At 52.3% G+C, this 14165-nt stretch overlaps 1 long non-coding RNA gene across 1 annotated transcript; it reads right to left on the reverse strand.

Annotated features, from left to right (window-relative positions):
- Positions 1-1654: 1654 nt before the first annotated feature.
- Positions 1655-6884, reverse strand: LOC147650063 (uncharacterized). Its single transcript, XR_015277302.1, has 2 exons — positions 3792-6884; positions 1655-3678 (listed from the first exon to the last, which is right to left on the reverse strand). It is a non-coding gene; the product is annotated as an uncharacterized LOC147650063 (long non-coding RNA).
- Positions 6885-14165: the final 7281 nt, after the last annotated feature.

A 14165-nucleotide genomic window follows, 5' to 3' on the forward strand; every position in this document is an offset into this window, starting at 1 on the left:
GCCAGGATTTGCCCATTTGGACTCTCAGAAAGCCAAGCCTTGTGGAGCTGAGCTGTGTCCTGGTCTGGTCTCTCTGTCCCCGGCTCTGCAGGAGCTGTGCTGGGGAGCAGGAGCAGAGCTCTGTGCTACAGATGGCAGCATTGGGACGTGCAAGGGAGCCCTGAGCCAGCGGCAGAGGCACCGAGGTGCTGTTGGAAGGACAGGGACAGGACATCCCTCCTGCCACTGCTTGGGCTGCTGAAGGAGGATGGACATTGGTGCCTCCAATCTGTCGAGCTGCATCTTTCCCCTTCTTATGGCCTGAACCCAATATTGTGCTTTCAGCCCCCAAATCATAACTCTCTGCTCATTTCTGCTGTCTGCAAGGGACTGCAGAAAGAAAGGGCTGATATTGAGATACTGACAGTGATGGTGGGCAGCACCAGGCAGAACTGCTGTCCTGTGTGTAGGAAAGAAGGGGTCTGCAAGCTAAAGTGTCAAGTCAAGTTTAAAATAATTATTTTAATGGCATCAGTGGATGGGGGTAAGGCTTGGGCAGAGCAGGTTGTGTTCAGGCAGGCTCAGCTCCTTCTCAAAGGGTGAGTCTGGGTCATCCCAAATCCAGAGAGAGACTTTTCCCATCAGACCAAATCAGGGGCTGTGATTTCCCCAGTGCACACCTCTCTCCACGGCTTCTCCTGACATTCTTATCTGCTGCCTGGCAGTATTTATACTTCCTCTGCAGCCATTTCATCTTCTTGAGGGAATTCCTAAAACTCCCCCGTGCAAACAGGGGTCAGCCCTGTGCTCCAGCCATGCTGCTTTAGGAATGTGTTACCCCAGGAAGGGTTTGGGATGTTGCTTTGTTGGCTCTCCCCCATTCCCTTTCCCCCAGATCCATGGCTCTGTCATAAACTCTGGATGAGATCTGGGGATCTCTCTCCAGCACTGCTGTCTACAAGGGACTGGCTGTGTCTGTGCTATGCCAGGGCTGGATGGTGTGAATGCACTTCCAGGCTTAGTATGGGAGAGAAAATAACCACAAAATCTTTGTGAGTTAAACTTTGGTGCCACAGACTGTGGTATCTCTATTTCTGCAATCTCACGCTGCTGTGCTTTCTGGAACCGGCCAGGAGAGGGCTGGAGAGTGCAGGCAAATCCCTGAGATAAATCATAACAAAATTCACACATGATTCTAACTCTAACTCTCCTCTAACTCTGGAAGAGTCTGATGCAACACCTGCTGCTGCTCTGGGACAGGGGTCAGTGCTGCAGCCTGCAGCTCTCATCCCTGCTGTAAGGAAACTCCAGGCTCTCTGGCAGCAGCCCCGTGCAGCTGCTCAGCCCAAGCATCCCGAGGCAGCTCATCAGAGAGCACCGAAGGAAAACATCACACCCTGTAAGGTGGCAAGAGAAACAGGGGAAGCTGACACCCTGGCACACGCTGCTGGGCCAGCTGAGCCTCCTGCCCCTCACTGCGGTGTCAGCCCCGCTAACGAGAGCGGCCTCGGCGCTGGCAGCTTCTGGGAACGATGTGTTTGTCAAATTTTCCATCCTTTGGGCTCCTGTTAGCACATCCCATCATCCTCCCAGTTAGGCACTGGTGCTGGGGAAGGGAAGGGCATGTTCTTTCCCCCAGCAGCTGTCAGGGTAGCTGCTGGGTATGGAATTCTGCTTTTATTCTTGCGGATGGTAAGGAAAGGAGCCTGGTTCTGTCCTGGACAGTGATGTGAATGCAACCCATTGCAAGTGAGGTCACTGCCTCTCATTGCTCTTTCCCACTCTGGTGGAAAGGGGGAGGTGATCCCACCCCTCGACAGGGCCATGAATCCACACAAGTGCAACTGAGGCCAAGCCTGGAGCCGCTGCTGTCCCCGGCTGCTGCTCCCTGCTCAGGACTTCCCTTCCGCGGCTTTGAGGAGCAGGGATGAAAGGCAAGGGAATGGAAACACAAAGCATGCCTGGTTTATTTTATTTATGACTGGCCTCTGCTTAAAAGGAAACCAGCATTATCAGTCTCAGAACCACCAGGCCAGATGAGTAAATGAAAGAGGAGGGTTTAGTTTATGATCAGGAGCTCGAGTTTGCTCTTATAAGGGCATCACACAAGGCGTTGCCTGCTGCCACCTTGCTGCTGCTCCTGTCAGGGGATGGCCAAGCTCAGCCAGAAACTGAACCAGGGTCTTCCAGAGGTGAAAGCCTTGAGGCAGAGAGTGGCTGAGATCAGGTTGTACCTACCCCTCCTTCTTTGGCTTGGGGCAGCTTCATGTGCTCTGACACAACATCCCTGCAGCCAGCACATCCCAGCGGGTCCGTACCCATACCTGCTGCACTGTTATCCTGCCATGCTTGGTGAGCCAGGACTGTCCTTTCCTGCTCAATTCCCCAGGGAGAAGGTGGTAAAACCATGTCAGAGTAGGTCCCTTTGCCCTGACCAGCTGGAAAGGAGTGATGGGTTTGGGGCATGGCTGGTGCTGATCGTCACCCATCTCTCCTGCTCTGTGAGGTGCAGGCAGAAGGTAAACACACACCCTGGCACAAGCTGCTGTTTAATGCCTGGGGTTTTTAGAGCCAATATTTGATGATCCGTAAATAATTGCCCTGTTGTATATGCAGGGACCTGATTTATCCTGTTCCTTCCAAACTCCTTGGGGAGACATCTGTCTCCTTCTTCCTGGTGATTGATGGAGAAGGAGGAGAGCTGGCACTTGGCCCTGTCGTGCTCCTCAGAGCTGGCTTGTGGGTGTACTGCTTGTCCCTCCGTGGTGGTCTCTGGCTCAGAGCTTCAGCAATGACAGATCCTCAGGGGAAGGGAGGTTATGTATAAACTCTCTGCTCACTTTTATGTCGAGTCCCCTGGCTCCTGAGGAGCAGTGTCAGACTTGTCAAATCCCCCTTCATCCCCCATTGCTAACTCTTGCCAATAAAGAAGTGCTTCCCGGTGGCTTCCCAGGTAAGGTTTGTCTCTGGGAGCCATTCTTCCTCAGTTTGAGCAGCTCTTATTCCATGTTGAATGATTTACTGCCCCAAAGCAGAGGGGGAGGACGAGGCACATCACCGGAGGGGCTGCAGCTTGGCCGTGTGCTCCGCTCCTGCGCTCGGCTGTGCACACAGGTAACAGCACGACCATTTCCTGCTGATGCTCCCCCAGCCAGCTCCGTGCCAGCCCCTTGGCCAGGTAGCCCACGTGGCAACAGGCCTGAGCACAGCACAGGCGGGCCACGCTCCACGAATCAAAGCCTGTGCTCCTGCCCCGGGCAGCAGCGCGTGGGCTGGAGCCGCAGCCGTGTGCCCGCAGGTGGGTTTGGAGAAGATGCAGAGGAGAGGGAAGCCTGGAGCAGTGGAAAGAGGGAGGGAGGCAACCTGTGAGGTTTTGGGGATGCTCTGAGGTTCAGGGAGCAGCCAGTCATGGTTGTCTCCTGTGTGCTGCAGCCCTTCTGGCTATTGGCAGGTTTCATGAGGACCGTTCGGCTCTGGAGAACATCGGAATTTGTGTAGTCCTGCTTTCTCACCATTTTCTATTGAGATTTATTAACATGGAGTCATAGTCAGGTTCTGACTTCATAAAAACTTTTCCATGTCCTTGTTTGATATCCTCATCTCACCTGAAAACAGTTGTCCCACAGGCTGGGTCCTAGAGAAGGTTCAGTATGGGGTCAGATGGTGACTGGCACCAAAGGAGGAGAGAAGAGAAGAACTCTAAAAATAAAAACAAAACCAAGACCATCAGTATCACAAACATTTCAGCCTCCTCCCTCCCATTGCTCAGCCCAGCCCTTTCCCAGGCACAGAGAAGTGCAAATAATGCTTACCCGGGAGGAAGATGTGCCAAGGCCAGAGCCAGCACAGCCAGCCTGGGGAGCTCTGTCCAGGAGCCACTGTCCATCAGGGTGGCAGAGATGGTGCTGCCTCCAACCAGGATGAGCAGTTTTTCCTCCAGGCAGAACACTGGTGGCCAGAGCTGGGACACAATAGATGGCATCATGCCGGGCTCCTGGAGCTGCTGATAGAAGTGGGAACTCCACCCCAAGGAGACCACCAGGGAGCCTAGAGGAGGTTTGGAGGCGTTTGTTGGGGCTGTGTTTGGTCAATGAAAAGAGTTTATGGACTGAGAGACTTGCAGCTCTGGGAGCCAGAGCATGTCTTTCCTCCACCTCTGAGTATCTGACCCACTCCTTGCACCACCACTGCTTCCTTCTCTTGGTCCTGTTGCACTGAAGCAGCAGCTTGTCATCTGCCCTGCTGCATCAGAGGGACAGTGACAGTAGAAGAAGGGATGTGAGGTCCACTCCCCATCCCAGGCTCTGGGAGCAGGTGGGATGACACGGGGTGGGGGGTAGGAAGGACATTTTCAGCCTGGCAGGGCCTGGTACACATCCAAAGGTACCAGTAGCAGCAGGACCCCACATCTGCTTCAGGCCACCCAGTCAAACCCTTGAGCTTGGAGTGCTGGTCCCCTCCACGTGGGCTCTGCTGCTGGTGGCTGAGGAGAGGTGCTGGGTGCTGCAGCAGCCTTCAAGAGGCAGCTGGGGAGGAGGATGCAGCTTTTTGCTATTTCAGAGAGCAGGGAGGAAGAGGAAGGGCTGCTAACAAAGACTGAAACTAGAAAAATGACAACGATGACAAAAAAACCTTGTCCCATTTAGGGAACCAAATGCATTTGTTTCCTGATGTGACCAGGATAGCTCAAAGTGAGAGAAAGGAGAGGCACACATTCAAGTTGCTGAGTGGCAGCTCAGTGAGGGTGGGACTGTTTCAGCTGGAAAGGACCGGAGGCCCCACCAGCCCTGACCTGCTCATCTCTCTCCTTTGCCTGGCTCCCCTCCATCCTCTTCCTCAGCTGCTGTCCAGGAGCAGCTGCCTTGCTGTCACACCCCAAAGCCAGGAGGGAGCCAAGGAGGTGGTAACCAATGGTACCAACGTTTTTTTGGAGATTTTGAGGCTCACAGTAATGCTGAGGAATGAAGAAGGGGAAGGGGAATCATGGCCTTCCCTATAGCCGAGTCTCCTGCTGCCCATCCTGCTGCCAGCTCCTCTGGAGCTGGAGGAGCAGCAAGCCCACCTCCCCCTCATCAGCTCTGCTCCTCTCTGCCCCTTCCCGCAGCAAGGATCCCTGACCCTGCTCCAGCTCCTCGTTCACAGACAGTGAAATTGTTCTTCTTGAGACAAACAAACAGACAGCCCCTGCCCCAGGGAGCCTGTGGTCAAGACGAGGAGATGCCATATCATTTGGTTTCTTCTCTATTTTCATTTTGGCTTTTAGACTTGCAGATGGGCTCCAGCCACAAAGTCTGGAGGCAGGTCCAGCTTCCAGCAACTCCTGGCTTGGGTGGAGGCTGAATCCAAGCTGTTGATTTAGTCCCTCTCTATTTCTGGTGCTGGGTTTGTACATAATTTGATTCTATATAGTTATGGATAGAACCAAGTAGAGCGTGAGAATTTCAGCATGGGAGGTGAAGGGATGCTTTATGAATGAAACATTTGTTAGTGCAAGGTTTCAGCAAGAGGAAGGGACACAAACTGGCAGGAAGAGCACAGTGTGGGGAGATGGAGGGGTCCAGCAAGGGGTTTAATCCACAGAAGGCTCCACCCAGACCCACCCACGCTTTGGCTACAGTTTTTCTGCTCACAGAGCAGCTCTGGGAATTGGGGTTGAATCCCATCTGCATCTCAGTAGCAGCTCAGGAGAAGCCAAGGCACGCTCAGGAGCTGAGGACAGAGCTGCAGCTCCAGAATGTGCTGTATCCATCTTCCCTGCTCCTGCCATGGCTGATGGTGGGTTTCCAAGCACTCAGGGCTCTGGAGCAGGCTCAGAGGGAAATGCCATTTGCTGCAGCCAGGGGCAAAACTCCCACTGATGGAAAAGGACAAGGACTGCAGGGGTTTGGCCTCCATCTTCAAGAGAGATCTGTGGTAGCTCTGACCTGCCTCAGCACTTCATCAATCCTGTTTTGTAGTTGATGTGGATCATAGCCTGGGGAGATGTTATCCGACCATGACTCTGCTCCTCACATCCTCTGCTGCTACTCCTCCTCCTCCTTTAGATCTGCCTGATGGGAGAAATTATCTTGTTTTCTGGAGCTTTTACCAAACTGCAAGGGGTTTTCCAAAACATCTGGAACAGCTCATGGAGCTGGAGTGGAGTGTAACGCTGAGGGTGGAAATAGGGTCATGGAAACGGAGGCACCCTGTTAGATTAATGCTTGGGAGCTTTGGGACGGGCTGAGTTCAAATCCTCACCCCACTCACAAAGGAAAACAGCTGGCAAAGAACAGTGAGACCCTCTCCACAGCATCACTGCCTCTGGTCCTGCTCCCCAGGGGAGGAACCAGCAGTGCCCACCCCATGACAGGGATGTGCTCTGAAGGGCAGCATGATGGGTGTCTTGGTGTCCCAGACCCAAACCCTGCTCCTCAATTCGGGCTGTGGGAGGAGCTCCAGAAAGAAGCCAGGATTTTGCAAAGGGCAATGAGGCCCCTTGGGTTATTTGGAGGCTGCCAGCTTGGCATCCATCACTGCTGAAATACTGAGATGGCTTTGAATACAAAGCAACATGTTGTTAATTAAAAGAGGGGTGTAACTGATGCCAATCCCAGAAAATGATGAAAATAGACCTCTGCTAACATCTTCATCTCTACAGGGCTAGGATTTGGACTGATAAAGAGGATCTTGTCAATGCCACAGCCTTGGTTGTGTGGTTTGACTTGGCGTCAGGCCGTGGTACAAATAGAGCTGGAGTGGAGTGTGCTGCTCAGATAAATTGATAAATTCTAACAATGCAAAGCCATCACAGCTCACCTGATGGGAGGACAAGTGGGGCTGGGAGGTGAAGCTGTCCTGGGGAAGTGTGTGGGGTTCACAGTGGGGTTGCAAAGTGATTGGTTCTTGAGCCTCCCTAGTTTTACCTGTTAAGTGAAAAAATAAAATTCTTCTGGTGACATTTTTAGACAGCTGCTAAAAAATAAGCCAGATCACTCAGCTTGGTGCAAGCCAGAATGGTCTTTTTTAGTACAACCACAAGGAGATTCTAGGAAAAGGAAAGGTGTGATTTATAGGATGGAACAACCTCCTTATTGGAAAGGAAAATATGTGAAAGCCATGGCAGAACCATGACCTTTAGCTTTATTTTAGTAGGACAACCTCTAAAAACGTTGCTGTGGTCCCTCAGGGGTAATCCAGGCTCCCAGGGCCAGATTTGTGATTCCAAAGACCTGCAGTAACTCTGGCTGTGCCCCATCAGCTGTGGGGGCTACTGTTGTCCTTGGCTGTGGTGGGCTGAGGATGGAGGGTGCATTTCCTGTGCCTGTGACAATGGGGTGAGAGCAGGGAGGGAGATGTCCCCAGCTCTGGTGTCCCCTTGCCAAGAGGAGGGTGGCACATTGGGAGTGTCCAGGAAAAGTGCCCCAGAAGTGATTCAGGGCCTGGAAATGTTGCTTGTGCAGACAGGGTGGAGAAGTTCAGTTTATTTTGTATTATTTTTTGTTATTTATTTTAGCACAATGTATTGAAAAGTTTTGGCTGATGGATGATGATATCCCTAAATATCAGGATTGAGAGGGAAGAGGGTTTCCTGGGCCAACAGGAAAACTGGGATAAGATCAAATGAATGAATACAGAAGGATATAACTTTGGGCTGGAATGAACACTGAGGTCATCTGAAAAATTTAAATGGAGACTGGAACACCCCATCCCCCTGCACTAACTGCCATGAAATCTTTTAACTTCTGCAGAGAATATTTGGGAGCTCGGGGTGAGGGATTCTTGCATGCCACAGCTCTGCCTCCACCTGTCAGCTCACAATAGGCTGGCGGGTTTTAAACCCAGATTTAAACACTGATGGCCTCAGGCTTTCCTATCCAGGCAAGAAAACAAGCTGTGAAAAAAGTAAACATGTCACTGAGGTATTTTCCTTTCAGATGGGTTGATCTTTCCGAGCTCAGAGAAAAGGACACAAGGAAGCTGCTGTCAGACACGAGGATACCAGCCTTGACTTCACAAATATTTGAATAATATTTGCTGAACTTTATGTGTTATTCCAGAAGAAAAAAAAAACCCAAAAAACCCAAAAAAACCACCAAAAAACACCAAAAAAAAGGGAAGAGTAAAGGTTTCACTGAACTCTGCCTGATGTGATTCCCTCAGGTAACCTCACTGCTCACCCCAGGCTCAGCAGCTGCCGTCACCACCAGCTGCACTTGTCCTGGCACACCTGGATGGGATTTTTGTGGGACCCAAAGCCCAAAAAGGGGTGGTGACCCATGGGATATCGTGCCTGGCACAGCACCACGAGATCCTGGCCCATCTCCATCAGGCCCACAGACACACATGGAATGCTGCCACAGGGATGGGCCCTGTCCCTTGCTTAGTGCACAAGCAGGACATTGTTTATGTAGGACCTCCCTCAAGTGCCTTTGCTGTTGAGCTCCCTCTGCGGTTTCCTGTGTTTGAACCCCTTATCACAGCCCTGCCGCCACAATATGTGCTCAGGAGAGTGAGTTTTATGGGTTGATAAGGTTTTATTGCAGCCAGACTTATTGATGGATGACTAAATAAAGGGGTGGGGAGCCTGAGGAGATGGGGCCTAGTCAGCTCCAACTTCTTCTAAACTCAGTAGTCTGCACACAAGTTTTAAGTAAAACCCAGGCAGTTTCAAGTCCAGTTCAAGCATAGCTGGGAAGGTCCTTGTCAGAGAGCTCCAGGGCAGCTGCAGTTTGTACCAAGGAATTGAGTTTCATTGAAATATTTGTTTCCATCCTGTGGCAAGAGGAAGCAGCCACAGGAATGCAGTACCCTGTCCACACCTCAGCCCTATAACACACCTCAGGAACCCCTCAGAGCCCCAGAACAGTGAGGGCTCCCCACTGCACCCCACTGGGCCATCTCACCAGGTATAGAGCTATTTGCACCCTCCTCTGCCTCAGTTTCCCTCTCCACTCCACACACCTCCATCACAGCTTTCCCTCCAGCTTGGCCAAGTTCTTCTCCCGGCAGCAGTTTGCATTTAACTTTTTCTCTTCCTTAGCATCAGATTAGAAATAAATTAAACTGGCCAGTAATGACTTTGCCAGGTGCTGACTCCTTCTGCACTTCAGCTCCGAGTGCGCCTTTGTGTGCGTGTGTGTACAAGCGACGAACAATGATTAAAGAGGCTTTATTAGTCCCATGAATAAGCTATAATAGGAAAAACCTGTGTCCTTCCTGCCAGTGAGCAGCATGGGGAACAGCTCTAGGAGTGCTCTGGCCCTGCTCTTGTGCAGAGAACAAGGCTGTGGCCACATTTTAGAGCGTTTTCTGATCTCTTTTACCCCAGTGAACATGCAGGGAATGCAATGTCAGACATGAAAATGGTTGTGTGTGGTCTCTTCAGGCTGTTTGTGGTGCCATGTGTCTGCTCCCTGCAGGAGTGGCTGTGCCCTGGGTGCTGCAGGGGAGTGGGGGCTCTCTCCACTCAGTTCTCTTCCATGAGGTTTAACCTGCCCCTGCTCATGGGGATGGTGGTCCTTCCAAGCACACAGGGTGATGTGGAGGCTGCAGTTCTTGGGAAAGGATTTGTTTGCAATGAGTTGAACCAATCTTCCCCTAAATCCATGCTGTGACCTGACCTCCAGCACAGAAAGCCCCACAGCACTGCCAGGGAGCCTGGTCTTCCTGATTTATCCATCTGTCTAACAGAAGAATTACCTTCTTATAAACTTCAGCTTGCTCATACCCAACCAAACACACCAGAACCTTTCCAGAATGTCTTCTATTTCTGAGATGGCAGACACTAGGACATTCCTCTGGCTGCAGGCTGAATTGCAGAGCATAAACAAACATTTTCAGGAGAGATATTGTCAGGCACTGGCTGTGGCTGTGCTGTTGGCTTCCCTTGATCCCAGGGATGTGTGACTGTCTTGGACCCACCACCATGGAAATAAATGAATTAGGGACTTCTGGGACCTGGGATGTGCTGTGAGGACAGCAGGTCACAAAAACAAAGCTGCCCAAAGTTACTGCTGCTGTCTCTGCAAGAAGGGACCAATTATTTCAAATATGCTGGGCCAACAGATACAAACTGTGGCCAGACACAGAGCCTGCCCTGTGGGTGTAAATCTGCCAGGGGTCCAAGTGATAGGGAAAGGGCTGATTTTTACATTTTGGTTGATTCCTCTTCCCAGCACGGGGCTTTAAGCTGGTGTCTCATCCCACATGACACATCTCATCAGAGCAAATGCCCTGCACTTCTGCCACGCTGCATCCAGCCAGGGTTCCACAGAGGAAATTTCTGGGAGCAGCTCGAGTATTGCAGTAAAGAGAGAAAACAGAGCAAGGTGTTTTCTTTCCTCCCCCATACCTCCATCCCTTCAGAAGGTTCATTAATGCTGGAGGAGGCAGAAGGCAAACACTGGGCTGCCCTTTCCCCTGTTCCTGCTGCCTCTGAATCACACTGGGCTTGCAGCGCTTCCTGCAAATGCCCCCCTGGGCCAGCCAGCCCATCCCACCCTCCTGCAGAACCCAGCACTGCCATCCCTGCTCACATACAAAGGAGGTTGCATCATAACTGCTTTTTAAACTCTGAGGCTTTTGAAGTCAAAGCCAAAGTTTGTTTTTACGCCTGATTCGAGCCAAGTCCCTTGTTCCAATGTTTACGAGAGTCTCTTTGGTTAGCAGGCACTCACCTCACCTTTATAACAGTTGGGTTATCTCAGCAATGTTTGTCCAGACTGGCAAGAATCTGGGCTCTTGAAGAACTGAAAATCAAAGGAATCTGGGCTCTAGAAGGACTGAAAATCAACGTCATGAGAGACACCAAACAACAGCTCTACTGGAAAACTTCCAGCTCTTTCTTCAGCTGTGGCTGAGATTATCAGGATTCCCTGGAGGAGAAGAGACATATTTTGAGGATAGACATCCTTTAGAGGGAACAGGGAGAACCTCAAAAACAGGGCCTTGAAGTTCACAGGGCAGGGATGGAGTCAGCTGCACCATCGCTCATCCCGCTGAACCCCAGCATCACTCACATTCCCTACATCCATAGTGCAGGAAAAAGATGCTCAAACTGGGTGGCAGGGACCCCCAGCATTCCCAGGAGCGGTGGGTTTGAGCAGGGAGTGACTGTTCCTCCACCTGTGGGCTCATTTTGGAACTGTGTCACCACAGTGACGGCTCCGGCCACGGCGCCTCGCTTGCTGGCACTGGCAGGACCCCTGGGATTGTGTGTTCTCTGCTGAATATTTGCATTCACAGACACCACCCTGGCTGGTCACAGCATCCCGGTTTTCCCCCAGAATCAACCAGCCAAGCCGTCTGCTTGGAATATGCATCGCGACTGAAGGGCTGAGGCTGAGCTGGCAGCAGAGGGAAGGAACCACCACCGCCAGCAGGAGAGCCGGGAATGGGCCGGGTAACCTCAACCCAAATACCTCACCCCGGGCATGGAGCAAAGGAGGCGTTCCGGGGAAATCTGGGCCGGAGGATGAAAGCTGAGTGGTTAATGCAGCGTCTTCTCCCAGCCGACTTTTCCAGTCGCGGCTTGCACGGGCTTCCTCACGGACATCTGGCAGATGGTCCAGGAGAGGAATGTAATGGGTTGTGCAGATGGGAGGTGCCGCGCTCAGGTTGCAGCCGTGGGGCAGGGAGGCAGTGTTTTGTTTATAAACACAGGCAGGATGACTAAGATAAGAAGGGGATGGTAATTAAATTAAATTAAGGCTCTGGAAGTCGTTAGATGAGCCTGAAAACATCAGCAGTCACTCGAATTCCTGGTTCTGCAAAACAGGGGCTCACTGTGATGGAGCATCAGAGGGTGACGGGGGAGCAGGGGGCTCTTTCATCAGCTCAGCAGGAAAGGGATGGACACAGCTCTATCCAAACCGGGGGACAGAGGGGAGTCAAGTGAAAATGAAACACCAGAGCACCGGGGGGGGAAGGCAAAGTCCACAAAGGTTCTTCCCGTTCCCCTGGGAAAAGCATTCCCAAGCATGGATGGGGAACTGAGGCGTGTGGGATGAAGGGACAAGGTTCCCACCGGGATTTTGGTACAGATGATGCAAAGAGCAGAGTTTTGCAGAAGTCATTAGTGTTGTAAATGCCCCTTCACATCCAGAGCATCTCTGCAGGTGGTTTGAGCCTCTTGGTGAGAAGTGGGAAGCAATCAGGTGAGTGGGGTGAGGAGAAAGGCAGCTCTGACCCAAACTGGGAGGCATTTCTTGGCTGAGGGAGTGGCAAAGCCTGTCACCCACTGACTGGGTGGTAGGACAGGTTTGGAGAAAAATGAGTTAGGAAGTGTGGCAGCTGAGGTGCAGGTTTTGGATGGGTTTATGTATCCAGCATGGAGCTGTACCTGTGTCTGATACGAGAAAATGATGCTCAGAGCTGAACAAACCCGCCCAGCACTGGGCTCTTGTGCCTTCTCTTCCCAGGCCTGCTGGTTTGCTGAGAGATCCTGTGTTGTTTATTTTTTCTCTGCTGCTTGCAGTGGCCCTGATACACCTCCAAACCTTAAATGCTTTCCCTGCTGCCCACATGGGGTAAATTGGTCCTGGGAGCTTTCATACCTCTTTGGGAAGAGGGATGGGCTGAAAGGTCCGGATGCTTCAAGACAGGCAGAGTGGGGGGCCAGGACAGCTCAGGAGAAGGATGTTTCATCAACATCTGTGACCCAGAGACTTACATCTGCTGCAGTCCCAGCTTGGGAACCTGGCCCCAGAGAACATGATGTAGAGACATGTGCTTTTTAGCTCAGGAGGTCTTTCAGCCTCTCCTAGTGCCAGCCCTTTGCAAAGGGCTATTGAGAAGCATGGAGGAAATACCAACAGCCCTTGCAGCATTAATCATGGCCAGGATGATGAAAGCAAATAAAATCCTTGGCTGGATCCTTGGAGAGGGCAAAATACTCTTTTCCCACCAAGTGTTTGCAGGGTTGATCAAAGCTGGGCTGAGGGAAAGGTTCTCTCTCATGCAGGTGTTAAGTGGAGAACAGGTAACTTACTGATGGCTGCATATTTCTAATTAGTGAAGTAAGGATCCATGGCAGCCCTCAGAGCACCCTCATGCCAGAGCGTAGCACACTCTCTAATCTCAGGCCAAGCCCTGGGAAACCATCAGCTCACACCCCTGCCAGAGCCTGGCTGGGCATCAGGAGCTGCAGGAAGGTGACAGCTTGGTGTGACGCTGATGGAGAGGGAAGGACCACCCTGGTGAAGAGGCTGGAGCAGCCAGAAGGATGTATAACAGCTTTTAGGGATGAGGCTGCTCCTGCAGGCCCATCAGTGTGGGTAGATACCTCCCGTGGGGCAGCCAATGCACCCCCACAGTGGATTCACTGGTTTGTGCTGACAAATCCTCTCCTCTTTGCCCAACAGCCCCCAGAAGGCTTTTTTCCTTCCCTGGGGGCTGCAGGGAGCGGGCTGGCAGCTGGAAGGGCTGGGAGCCACGGGCCCAGCACGGGCTCAGGGCCAGCATTGCTCTGCAAACAGCCAGCATCGGTTCAGGCTGCTCACGGCACGAGCGTGCCAGGGCTTAGGGCTGCATGGCCCAGCAGGGCTGAGTCTGGCTCCTGGCACGGGCCAAGTGTGCAGTGGGAGCTCAGCATTCCCTGAGGAGCAGGAGGCACAGATCCATGGCTCCAGCTGTGCTCCGAGCCATGACCACAGGTCCCTGCCACCCCTTCCTGGTCAGTGGGACACCCTGAAGAGGTTTCAGCCACACAGTTCTGTCCTGCTGTGGTTCCCAGGGCAGGCTGAGCTCCCCATGCAGCTCCCTGAGGAAGAAGCCGATTTTCCAACCACCGTCTGGGGCTTTGGGGGGAGCATGTGCCAGCTTTCGTCGTGCTGATCTCCCCAATTAGTCTCCCATCTCCTTTTCTCCTCTTCAAAGCACTAAGCATCATTAATCTGTTTGGAGGATTAATGCCAGGCTGAGCTGGGGAGGACGGTCCCGGCCCTCTCACACACGCAGCCTTGCACACTAATAGTTTTTGCTACCCCGTCACAGCTGTTAAGGCCACAAAAGCCCCGAGTAATGTGATCTCCCAGGGCCCTTGTCCACAGAGGCCCAGGCACCCTGGACCCTTTTGAAGGCAGGAATGTGGCTGAGCATGACCAAGTTTGTCCCAGCCGTGGCCTTGTGCTCTCCTTCCTGACCATCCAAGCAGGAGTTAACTATGCATGAAGAATTGGATCAGCCCATGGGACAGCCAGCCCTGC

The sequence above is a fragment of the Cyanistes caeruleus genome, chromosome 17, assembly GCF_971803275.1.
Source record: "Cyanistes caeruleus chromosome 17, bCyaCae1.hap1.1, whole genome shotgun sequence".
NCBI lineage: Eukaryota > Metazoa > Chordata > Aves > Passeriformes > Paridae > Cyanistes > Cyanistes caeruleus.